At 44.1% G+C, this 13,380-nt stretch overlaps 1 protein-coding gene and 1 pseudogene across 2 annotated transcripts in view; both read right to left on the bottom strand.

The window, feature by feature from the left end:
* Window positions 1-9,053, bottom strand: part of LOC101059848 (ATP synthase F(0) complex subunit C1, mitochondrial-like) — a 31,148-nt pseudogene extending 22,095 nt beyond the window's left edge.
* The window catches only part of CHST11 (carbohydrate sulfotransferase 11), a 305,461-nt gene that overhangs the window by 239,932 nt on the left and 52,149 nt on the right, over window positions 1-13,380 (bottom strand). The window lies entirely within an intron of this gene.

Genomic DNA, 13,380 nt, shown 5'->3' with positions numbered 1-13,380 from the left:
ATTGTGTGGAAAAATCCCCTTCTGAAAAAAAGAGCCAAAGCAAATACTAGAATACAGAGATAAATGTATTGGAGAAGCCAGCGCCGGCATAAGGAATTTCTTGATTTAATTTCACATTATTGATTAATATAACTGGGAAAGAAATGCTAGTGGAAACAGACATCCCAATTTTATAAGCTCCAGGAGATTCGAATTTTCCGGGCACAGAGAGGGTGAGAAGATCCTGTCTGAGATTTCACCACCAAGCAGGAACTAGGCCAAACAATTTCATTAGCCTGTAGTTCAGCCTGCCCCAGCCTGGGTGACCCATTCAGCAGCCATGAGCGGGGATAAAGGCAGAAAATGCCCACTGGCAGGGAAACAAGATACGACTCACCAGGCTGGGGACAGAAGAGGCCCATTTCAATCAAACAGTGGAGTAGACTCAAATCAACTTTTCCTCAGTGGGCATAGAACCAAAGAATCACTGTGGGATCCCCAGAGGACAGAGTGAAGTACTTTGACACCGTTATGCAGGACACCTCCATCCAGCCCTCATTCTCTTAGCAGGATACCATTTCTTCCCAGGATGTGTTGGGGCAGAAGCTAGATGCAGTCACCTTCCTGGAATTAGGTCTGAACTAAGCGTCAGGAGAGCTAGCTCTCTATGACCACCTCACTCACTCAGTGTATTCTTGGGCAAGTCATTTCACTTTGGGCCCGAGTTTATAAAATAAAGAGGTAAAACGACATCATCTTTGAATTCCTTGCCATCTCTGACAGTATACGAAACCAAGATCCACAGTCACAACCAGGCTGACCAGACAAAGTCTGCAGGGGGATTTAATCCCAAAACGCGGACCACAAAGAAGGGAGAAAAACCAACCTGCATGTAATCATATTCACCCAGGCTCACCCGTTGCGGATATGCATTGCAGAAAAGCATGCAGATAAGGAGAAAATAGTTATATGGGAAGGGAAAAGGTGGAGACCCAGAGAAGAAGAATGTTCACCTTAAAGGTCCCACCAGGGTAGACTCGAATACAGTGGCAAATCTCTGAACCTTCCTTTGGATCTCCAAGTCATTCATCTACAAATATGTATTGAGCAACTTCACTGGGAGACAAGACACTGAGATCAACTATTATCCTTATCCTTATGATGATTACTATTTAATTAGGGCAGCTGGGGAAAAAAAGACATGTCTAATTAAGTGCTCAGATTCTCTAAATAGATTTTTTAAATCCACCATTAAGATTCAGAATATGTTCTATTCTTTCCCACCGGACTCACATATTCCAAAGGAATATCAGACAGTCACCTTTAAAACAAATGCACCACAAGCCTCTAGGGTCAGAGAACAGAAGGGGTGGCTGCACACGCCACTGGCTGCAGACTGTCTGACTTCCTGAGCAGATACAAGCAAAGGCCAAGTGCCCTCAAGGGAATTCAAAAGCCCCTGCCATCCCCGCTCCCATGCTGTGAGCCTGGGACAGATTTAGCCTCCAGCCACAGAACACTTCACTGCACCAGCTTGATGCTCAGGGCTTATCCTGAACATGGCTAGGATCATGCCCCAGGAAGAAGATCCTATGAGTGAACAAAATTACGCCATCCTAAGAATCCCCTTCAAGAAGTGCTTTGCAATTTCAGATGCTGGAACAATCTATCCTATAGCAGACTGAGAGGTTTGGTTTTTGTTTTGTTTTGTTTTGTTTAAAAAAAAAGGTTACACAAGTGGCTAAGTAGCAGCAGCAGTGGTGCTCCTCCTGACCACCACCCATGTACTAACCCGCCCTTCTTACACTAACAACTGCTGCTCCTACTTAGCAAACTAATCACTAACCATTAGTCCTACTGCCTCTCACTGAATGCACCCATGTCCATTCCTTTAGGCTTATAAAGCATTTACTTCTCCATTAGCTTATGTGGCATGTAAGATCCTGAGAGATGAGCAGAGCAGGTGCCATTGGGCCCACTGGACAGATAAAGAAACTAATGCTCCGTAGTTCAGAGACTCTCCTGAAGCCTCCCAGCTGATGAGCAGTGAACTGGTTTTGCTGCCTCATCCCTTACTGCCTGTAGCATGGGTGTGCAGAAAGACAACAGACAACTTTGATCAGTTCCGACACCAGCAACTACGAATGAAGCTAAGACATAAGGAACATGGAGCTCCTGCACCCCGTTCCCTGACGGAGTCCCAGTCCCTTGCACAGCTGTGCCTCCTAAATTAAACACACGTACTCTCCATAAGTAGTTTCCTAGGAAAACCAGACTACTGTCCTTTAGGAACCAACCCTGCACCTGCAGAAAAGCCTTCAACAAAACCAACTGTGAAGGCTTTGCCGAAACAGTTCTCAGAACAGCTGTCCTGGTCCTGCCACAGCACAGGAAATCATCCCGTCTTGGCAAACCCCACTCAACCATGTTTCCATGCTGCAGCCTTAGAGGAATGAAAATATCAATCTGAGCCAAGCAAATCTAACAGGCTATCATGCAAAATGCTGGTGTCAAATCAAGCCTCAACCAGTAATTATCCATCAAGCAGGGCCATAATAACCGGCTCCCTGGGGTCACTTCGCTGGGAGGCAGGGAGGTGGTTACTAAAGAGGGAGTTGGAATTGGACAAGTGACAGCCTTAAGAGAAAGGCGTTCATCTCACTTTTCTAGATTCTTCTACAGGTTAGGGGGTTCTACCCAACCCTCTAACCAAACCTATCCCCACTGAGGTCAAAACCCATCCTGTGGCTGCCTCGAGGCATTGATGATGACGCACTGGGGCAGATCTCCATCTATCATGCTGTGCCCTCCTTTAAGTTTAAAGGAAGTTGGCTTTAGCTAATGGTCTGAAAGCTGCTTCCTTTACCAACTGCTGTCATTAAACTAGCAAAATATTAATTTAAACTCTTATGGTAAGGGGGTTTCCTGGAAATTCCTTAAAGGAAGTCTGTAATTGACAGTGTGGTTAAACGTCATACAGACAGCACAAAAATCCTAATCAAATACAATTAGTGCAGGCTCAAGTCCCCTTGTAGACCAATAGCACTTTTGTTTATAAGAAGTATTGTGCCATACCCCTGTTTAGGGTTGGGACTATTATGGAGAAAGAAACACAAACACACACACACACACACACACACACACACACACACACACACCTCAAGAGTCCAGGCCTAGGCCTCAAAGTTCATCATGACATTTGCTCCAACTCTATAATCTGATTGAAGAGAAGAAAGAGTTAAAAATAAAAAAGAAAGAAAAAAAGAAAAAGAAAAGATTTTAAGAAAACAATGGTTTCTATTAAAATGCATAACACCATCTTTCAAAGATGAAAGGACTTAGTAGAAACACCATAAACCTCGGAATTACACAGTAAATTGCTTCTTTTGTTTAAGGTAAATTAATATTGGATCACAGATAAAAAATAAATCCTCCCAACATCCCCAGCTAAAGGATGCTATATTCATTATGCAGCTTGGAAGACTGCATGTTGACTATTTTGTAGAAAATGAATGAAGGGTTGGTTATAATCACCTTCCCACTCAAATCCTGTCTCATTACCTGAAGTGTTTTTCCTGCAAAGTGACACACAAATGATTTTCTAGTCTTCGCTTTCTTCTCACAAGCCACCATATGCAGGGCGAGGGAAAGTCCGGGGTGTATTAACTATGCCAGTGAATCTGCCCGGGGTCCTTCAAAGTGCTTCCCAGAACACGGTGCACAGACATCGTATTTGCCTAGGTCTTTATCAGAGTCCAACTGAATCTGGCACAAAGGCAACTGACAACCTCTGAATATCCCTTACCGAGCCCATATAATTAGTGAAGGAAATACAGCATGATAACATGTGTATCATCCGAATCTTCCCTCCTACTCACGCGCTCCTGTCATACTTGCTAACTCAAAGGTGGTCTTTATTTTTATGTTTATTTTTTTGAGACAGGGTCTCGCTCTCTCACCCAGGCTGAAGTGCAGTGGCACAATCATGGCTCACTGCAGTCTTGAACTCCTGGGCTCAAGCAATCCTCCCGCCTCAGCCTCCCATGTAGCGGGGACTACAGGCACGTGCCACTGCACCTGGCTAATTTTTTTATTTTTTTGTCAAGTAAGGGTCTCACTATGTTGCCCAGGCTGGTCTTGAGCTCCTGGGCCAAGCTCCCATCTCAGCTTCCTAAAGTGCTGGGATTACAGGCGTGAGCCACCATTTCTGGACTCAAAGGTGGTCTTGACTCAGAGGCGGGAACTTCTCACTGCCAAAGCGACCTTAGATCCAAAGTTATCCAGTACGATCCTCAGTGGGAAAAGGCACTGACATGCAGTAGGTATTCAAAAAGTGTTAGACACTACACAAAGAAAAGGGACCAATTATAAAATGTCTGGCTTCATTTTGCCAAGCTCATCAGGAGTCAGCTTAAGGAACACCACATCCTTGTCATTCACCTCTATCACTCCGATTCCACATTCCCGCAGAGATGAAATTCTTCCTGAGGTCAGGTTCCCAGGTCGCTTTTGAGGCAAAATTTCTCTTCTAAGAATTTGGTACAGCCTCTGAAGTAGGGTGAGGGTGATGGCATCTAGAACTAGGGACTTCAGTGTGGCCAGAGGACAGCCACCTCCACATCGTCACCCGGGAGCTGGTTACAAATGCAGGATCAGACCCCAGGCCAGGCCTATGGAATCACAACCTGCAACTTAACTCCAACCCCAGGGAATTCCACATGCATCTAAGTGTGAGAAGCTCTGGTGTACAAGTGGTGATTGCAAACAGGGGTCTGGAAGCCCCTACACCACCCCCTGGTTCTCCAGACGTTAAAATTGACAAGCTTCAGAAGGAAGAGGGCACTGATGACCATAAAATGAGGCTGTCAACAGCTTGCTGCTCCCTTGTGTAGACAGACCAGGATTAAATCGGCTTCAAGAGACCCATCCAAGCGCGGGTGCAATAAAAGGCTCTGAGGATGGAGCCCAGGCGCTGAACTTTGGGGTGCAGTTTTAATTTCACTGGACAATTCTTGGGCTTCTCTTACAGTGCACCCAAGATTTTACAGACAAAAAAGGCTGCAGAGATCAAATTCCAGCTTCCCCCAGTTACTTAACCACTCAGCCTGGGAATGTTACTAAACCTCTCAAGGCTCTTCCTTCATCTTTAAGTGGCAATAACAGCCATGATGGAGAGGATTTGGAAGGGGGGAAAGAGAATGCATGAAGAGAGCTTACAGCACATAAGAAGTGCTCAGTAAACATCAGTTATTGCCTTTTTACCATTCGTAACTCTAGAAGGAAGAACAAACAGCAACATTTTGCTCCATGATCAACTTAGGCATAGGATAGAAGGTAGAGTGGAGGAAATCAATCCAAATGAGCCCAACAGGGAACACAAATTCAAAAACACATTTCTGCTAGGCTCTCCTAATGTGCCCCTTCTGCTTGGTGCCCTGAGCTTCCGTTCCTCTTTACAGCAAGGCATGCCTTTAATTCAGCATGGCCAGTGGTGACTTAGGTATCAACTCATCCTAGGGGCTCCCCCAGGCAATGAGGCCAATTTTCAACGGATGGCATGTTACCAGGGAGCCTCAGAGGAACAGTATAAAAGCACCTCACTCTTTTATCTGTATGTCTCCCCTCCTGGAGTTCAGATGGGCCAAAAGCATGGACTCAGGGGCTCAGGCACTTTTCGTAAGCCTTAAGCCCTCCAATTCCAATCACGCCTAAAAGTGGATGGAGGAAATGATGTCCACCTCATTGCTTCACATAAGGGATGATGACTAGCAAGAGAAAAAAAGGCAATGAAAAAATTGCAAAGATGACCATTTTAGTAGCTTGTATTTTAACACAAGGATCTGAGCCAATCACATAAATTGTATACTTCTCACCAGGATATGAACAGACACCGTGCTCTCTGCTGAAGAAAAGGTGAACAGGAGACAAAAAGAGTCAGGGTCTCTGCTCTCTCAACTAACATTTGCCCCAATTTTGCCCCTAGGGGACATATGACATTGTTTGGAGACATTTTTGGTTATCACAACAAGTATCTAGTGAGTAAAGGCCAGGAATGCCACTAAACTGCCTCCGCTGCACAGGACAGCTTCCAGCAACAAAGATTTTGTTCAGCCCTAAATGTCAATACTGCCAAGGTTGAGCTTCAACTCTTATCTGCCTGGAACTCCTTCACTTAACCACTGCACTACATGGTCTCCCTTCGTGTTTCCTATTGTTCTGAAGATAAAATAATTTTTTAAAAACAGGATCACATATCAGATTACCACAGCTCTGTAGCCAATGCTGAAATTAAAATACACACAAAAATGCTCTATGCACATTGCTCTCCTTTGACCATCTCCAATGCTTGCACCCCAAGGCTTTTGAACTTGCTTCGCCCTCTGCCTAAGCAGACTCCCTGCTGCCCCAGCCCCATCATGTAGGTTCAGGGCTCACACCCCACCTCCTTCACATCACCTATGGCCTTCTCAGTATGGCCTTTCCTAACAGTCCCCACTCTCTCTCCCTGCCCTTCCATATCATCCATCACCCTCAGGCGGGTCAGGAGTTTTTATCTGTGTATTATCTTACTCCTCCCCCTAGACTGTAAGCTCCAGGAGGGCAGGCATTTTCTCCTGTGTCACTGCGTTTTCCTTACCACCCCTAACAGTGTCTGGCACACAGCAGGAACTCAAAGAATATTTGGTGAAACGATGAATGAAGAATGAATGAATGAATGAAAAAACAAACTAGCTTTGATTTCTTCCTCAGAAATTTGAGAGCCTTAGCTTTCCCCAAGCTTTAACACCATCGGAGGGAAAGATCTCTGTGTAGAACGCGGTTCATCTTGCTACAAGATGAACAATAACCACTACAATAACCACTGTTCTACATCAGGGGCTGGCACATTTTTTCCTGTAAAGGGCCAGATAAGTGCCTTCAGCTTCACAGGCCTATTCAGTCTCTGGAGCAACTATTCAACTCTGCCATTATCGCACAAAAGTGGCACAGAAAGTACGCCAACAAGGGAGCATGGCTGAGTTCCAGCGAAACTTTATTTAAGGACATTGAAATCTGAATTTCATAGACTTTTCATGTGTCAAGAAATATTGTTCTTCTTTTGATTTTTTTTCCCAACCATTTTAAGATGTAAAAACAATTCTTAGCTCACAGGCTATACAAAAGCGGGAGACGGGCTAGATTCAGTCATGAACTTAGATGCTTCATCCAATAATACGACACCACATTAAAACGACCCAGAGTCCTTTCACAATGGCCATCTCATTCATCCTCAGAACGACCCTAACAGATTGGTTCTTCATATCCTTCTTTACCCCAGTTTACCACTAAGGAAACTGAGGCACAAAGTGACTAACTGATATAGTTCAGATATTTGTCCCCTCCAAATCTCATGTTAAAATGTGATCACCAATGTTGGACATGGGGCCTAGTGTGTCATGGGGGCAGACCTTGCCATCCTGGGGTAACGAGTGACTTGTCGCTCTGTTAGTTCCCACAAGAGCTGTTCGTTAAGAAGAGCCTGGTACCTTCCTCCCCTCTCTCTCTTGCTCCCTCCCTCACCATGTGATAAGCCAGTTTTTCTTTGCCTTCAATCCTGAGTGGAAGCTTCCTGAAGCCCTCACCAAGAGCAGACACTGACGTCATACTTCGTGTACAGCCTGCAGAACCGTGAGCCAAGTAAACCTCTATTTCTTTTTTCTTTTTTTTAGAGAAATGTTGTAAAGCTTAGCACATCCCAGCACCAGTAATGGTATGGAGTCGTAGCAGCAGGGACAGGCAGGTGACCCCCACAGAATCTCACATGGTGAAGAGGATGAGGAAGGCAACCATCAAACAGAAGAGCCCCATGACCTCAGACAGGGCAAAGCCCAGAATGGCATAGAAGAAGAGCTGCTGCTTGAGAGACAGGTTTCTGGCACAGCCAACGATCAGGCTGCCAAACACCGCTCCAATGCCAGCCCCTGAACCACCCACACCAACTGTGGCTGCCCCAACACCAATAAACTTGGCTGCTGTGTCAGTGTCCCCGGAGACAACACTGGTCTGGAACTCCTATGTGGCCACCTGGAGTAGGGAGCTGCTGTAGGAAGGCTGTTTAGACGAATTCTCTGGGCTATTCAAGAAGGAGGCAGACACAGGCCTGATTAGACCCCTGGTACCACAGTAAACCGGAGCTAGAGAAATGAGTAGTGCCCCGGGGGTCTGCATTTTTTAAGTCTGCACTCCCACTGCCCTGCAGCCCCTGCTAAGCCCACAGCACTCGCCCAGCTCTAACCCTCTCTTCTTTAAAAATGACTCAGCCTCAGGTATTCCTTTATAGCAACACAAACAGACTCAGACAGTGACTTATCCAAGGTTGCCGAGCCTTGGCCTTCTGACGCCACTGCCAGAATTCTTCCTGCACTTAAGGGACTGTCTCGAAACCTTGCCAATAATGAATACAAAGACCTCAACTAATCCATCATCAATTCAGAGAACAGCAGGGAGTATTCCAGTGAATCGAGCATTGGAATCAGCAAAGATTCTTGTGGGAAGACACAAATACCAAATCAACAAGAGGATCACTGGGCCTCATCCATCTTATGGCACAGATGGTCGTTCAACTTGCCTTGGAGAAAGAAAAGGTGAAGACCAGCATCCTCCTGCCCTTTGGTGTTACAGGAAAAAGTTAATGACACAGATAATTGGTTGTGTTGCCCAGGATTGCAAACGAGAATCCTAAAGATGAAGGCTTCATAATAAACACACAAGGGTTATATGTTAGTACCTAAGCCAGAATTCTTTTTTCCACCTTAATTTCACAAACGTTCTGGAATGGTAATTAAGACACTCAAACCAAATGCAAACACTGGGGGTGGGGGAGATTTACCTCCCAAATCTGAGAAGTCTGAACTGCATTCCTCTTGCTAACGAATTTAATAATCTCTGAATATAGAAAATATCACCTTTTAACTGTCTCTGAAGTTATTGCAACCAGTATTCTCTCTGTGTATGTGAGACATGGCACAGAAACACTAAGTTTCTGTGTTTCAAGTTTCAAACACTAAGTCAAGGAAGGGTACCACCCTGGCCCACCTCTCCCTCCCTCCCCACCCCCAACCCCCCCCCCCACCCCTAGTCATGACATTTGGAAGCACTGGCAGAAATGCAAAAGTAGCCTTGAGCTCCACCCCTCAAGACCTGCATACCTAGACTCAGGAGGGAAATGGCCATACAAACCAATGACCTAGCTAAGCATCTCATGTGCAACCTGGAGTGGTTCCCTATTCCCAAAATGCTTTTGCTGGGGAATTTTTAAGGCAATTGTTAAAGCCTAATGGAGTCTCCAAGAAAACATCTGAGACATGCTGATTGGTGAAACCTAAAAAGGCTGCGCACCTGAGGCTGCTCTTCACACTCTGGAATTCCAGATGGCACCTCCAGTTGGGTTCTGTCCATCACATTGGTAGTATTTGGCTTACTCTATCTCCAAAATGCTTTCCCCTCTCCCACCTCTTCACTGGTCCTACCATCTAGCCTGAATTCAACTCCCTAAAAAATACTTTTCATCACGCTCCTTCTTGTTTAGAGAACTTCCATAGTCCTTTTCTGGAGAAACTCCCTCTGCCTCAATAATAGCCTATATTGATGACCCTATAATTAGTTTCCCAAACCAGGACACTTAAAATAAAAGGGGGCACTGTGAATAATTATGCTAGGACAAGAGCAGTAAACAGGATTGTCCAGGGAAAACTGGGACACACAATCACCCCAACTCTAAGGCCTGGGAGGGAGAACACCCTGACTTATTTTCTTAACTGTACTATCTATTTAACTGAACAGTTCCTAGCACAGCACCTGACATAACACAGGCACTCGATAATAAATATTTGTGGAACTGAATCTATAAAACAGGAGCCCTAAATGATATCACAGATACTACTAACTAGAATGCATTTGCCTCCACAAAGGATCCTGTAGAGCGCTACTAATTAAAATCATACCAGAAAATCACTGCTTCTGATAGTCTATTTCATTTTCTTTCTACCCTGGACGTTTTTAAATCTCTCACTAACAGTGATTTTGTATATCTTAATAATTATTAATAGTACATTCAGTCCTCTATAACTTCAGGTTCTGCATCTACAGATTAAATCAACCACAGATTGAAAATATGTAGGGGGAAAAATATAACAATTTTAAAAGTACAAATAAAAAAACAATACAGTGGAACAACTACTCACATAGCATTTACATTATATTAGTTATTAATATTATAAGTGATCTGGAGATGACTCAAAGTATATGGGAGGATGTGTGTAGGCTATATGCAAATACTATACCATTTCATAGCATTGACTTGAGCTTCCTTGGATTTTGGTATTTGAGAGGGGTCCTGGAACCAATCCCCCATGGATACCCAGAGATGACTGTGGTTACCATTACTGAGTCCTGCATTTGCTAAGTAGCCAAGGAACCTCAGCTACATTCTCTCAGCAGCCCTAATAAGGAAAGTGATAGTGTGCCTAGTCTCCAAGTGAAGAAACTGAGGCTCTGCAAGGATAGATAATTCACTTGTGGTCACAGACTCTGCCCAAGGTCATTCCCTTCCATTGACCAGAAAACTCACCAACCAGAACATTTCAGTTCCAAAGCATTATTTTGTTTAAACGATTTCATGACCTAGCCGAGGTGGCATAACATTCAGCATACTAAAAAAGCCATGAAATGGGCCATGCATGCCCCAACTATACCACTGACTGTCAACTGCATTTGCTGTAACATAATGCAGATTCAAACTCAGGCAAGCCAGAAGACCCAGAAGAAAGCCAGCAAGACTGGATGATAACATATCACACGAGCCTTCTATGAGCAGAAAGCAGAAAGCAGAAAGGCAGAAACTGGCATCCTCTTCTCCAACTTCCAAAGAAGTTTTGCTGGCCAGCCTCGCAAGTGGGAAACATAATTTCCTGAGCAATGCAAAGAAGGAAGTCCCTGCTTGCCTGAAGGGAGGTGAGGAGAAGGCTGGGAGGAGGAAGAAGAGATTCTATTATTAAACAAGACAGATGAAAATTCCTTTTGAAAAAGGGAAGGGAACTTAGGCTATAAACTCCCTGAAAGTGGAGACTGACTCAACCCAGGCGTTGTCCCAAACTTCTCCAGCATTTTGTCCACCTTATCTTTCTCAATGAACTTCCACACACAAAGTCTAGAAAATTTATCTCCCATAATGCTTTGATTTATGGTCATTTCAAACAAAAGGTTTTGGGCTTTTTTTTTTTAAGTAAAATATACATATTTAAAGTTCCCCCTCCAACCTACTCATTTTAAAGTATGTATAAATATCCCAAATCTATAAGACTAGGCTCTCATGAGTACATTCCTCAAAGTACAAGCTATCAAATATTTTACAGTAATACAATGGGTTGTTGACTCCTCTCTTAAAAAAAAAAAAATCAAGAAACTCACATACACTTACAAGAATCACTAACCAACTTCTCATAAATACACTCCCAGGAAATTAACTGAGCACCTCAATCCGAACAAAGGGAAGGCTTTGTCTGCCAAACAAGACATTCTCTTCATTAATGTCTCCCTTGTATTGATTATGGAAGACATGCTGTACAAACAGTGTTTCCACAAAGAGGAGCAAGGAGCAAATTTTGCTGCAGTCACTGAATTTAATAGTCACCCACTCCCTGCACATTAAATTCTGCTCCTGGAAGCACATTCAGCCACCATAGATCTCAAAGGCTTTAAACCAAGCAAGGTGGGCACGGTGTTTCCTGCAGCTCTCAGCCATATAAACATTCAGTCTAAAAATGAACTGGGTTCTAAGAACAGCACGAAGTAACATTCTTATCTTCATCATGCATAAATTGCAAACAGCAGCTCACAGTCTCCAACCCTTCCCCCATTTCTGGTTCAAGGGCCCCCTTTTAGTCACATGGCTGCAGTCTAGAGCCAATATTGCATGAAATGGAAGCAGGGTTTGGTTAAGATTGGTTTAGCAGTAGAAAAACAGATAGAGGTGTAAAAAAAATGTTTTGGCCTATCTCCTGCATAAACACTGATATATGAGGTCTTACTAAACAGAAAATGAACACATGGCTGACTAGATTTGTCAGCCTCCCCAAGACCAAGTTCTGGCCAGTGGAATGGGAGAAGAAGTGATGGGGACCTCTTCTGGGCCTGATTCAGTAAGCTCAATGTCCTTATCCCCTCCAGCTAGATGCCAAAAAAGTAGATGACCTTCACCGTGGCCTTGGAAGCCTGTGTTAAAGATGGAAGATTCTCAACATGAAAGGAGCCTAGGTCCCTGAAACACCAAATGGAGGAGAGTTCCCCAACCAAGAACACCTACTCTAGGCTATTCACATCAGTGGGAAATTAAGTTTTTCTTGTGTTCATTCACCAAGATTTTGGGGCTTACGTTACAGAAGTTCATGTTACCTTAAATAACACAGGCAATATGGAAAGTCCATTTATAAATATCAAAATTAGAGGCCCCACTGGATCTCAGGCTTGCTAGCATATGCCTATCCATGAATTCCAATATCTCATGTCATTCATGAGTTCTACTCTATTCTACACCTCTGCAACCATGGTTGTGGGGGCGGGGGCCTTTTACTGCAATTTTTGGTTTTAGAACAAGAATATCACGAGAGTAAGATGAAATTCCTCTATCAATGTTCAACAGGTATAAATTGAGCATCTATTATATGCCAAATCCTTCTCTTAGATGTTAAGATACAGAGACATGTTTTCTGCCCCCTTATATAGGGGAAAGCAGGAGACTCAAAAACTGTACTTCAAATACACTGTGTTAAAACAGAAGCAGGTACAAGATACAAAATAAGAGAATGCTATCTTAGTCCCTTTTCACACTGCTGATAAAGACATACCCAAGACTAGGCAATTTACAAAAGAAAGAGATTTCATGAGCTTATAGTTCCACATGGCTGGGGAAACCTCACAATCATGGTGGAAGGCAAAGAGGAGCAAGTCACATCTTACATGGATGGCAGCAGGCAAAGAGAGAGATTGGGCAGGGAAACTCCCCCTTATAGAACCATCAGATCTCATGAGACTTACTCACTATCACAAGAACAGCACAGGAAAGACCTGCCCCCATGGTTCAATGACCTCCCACGGGATCCCTCCCACAATTCAAGATGGATTTGGGTGGGGAAAATGTTACTACTTGTTTGGGGGAAGCTGGTTAAGAAAGTCATCATAGGGAAGATGACCTGGCAGGGGTGTGAAGGATTATAGTCATTCCGGTTGAGCTGGGGTGATGGTGGTGATGATGGTGGTAGTGGTGGTAGTGATGGTGGTGGTGGTGCGGCAGTGGTGGTTGTTGTGGTAGTGGTAGAAACAGCAGGAGTAACAGTAGCAGCAACACATAGAAGGAAGAGAAAA

Source organism: Pan troglodytes, chromosome 10 (assembly GCF_028858775.2).
Source record: "Pan troglodytes isolate AG18354 chromosome 10, NHGRI_mPanTro3-v2.0_pri, whole genome shotgun sequence".
In the NCBI taxonomy this organism is placed as follows: Eukaryota; Metazoa; Chordata; class Mammalia; order Primates; family Hominidae; genus Pan; species Pan troglodytes.
The sequence above is the reverse complement of the archived record's forward strand: the minus strand, read 5'-3'. Positions and strand labels throughout refer to the sequence as shown.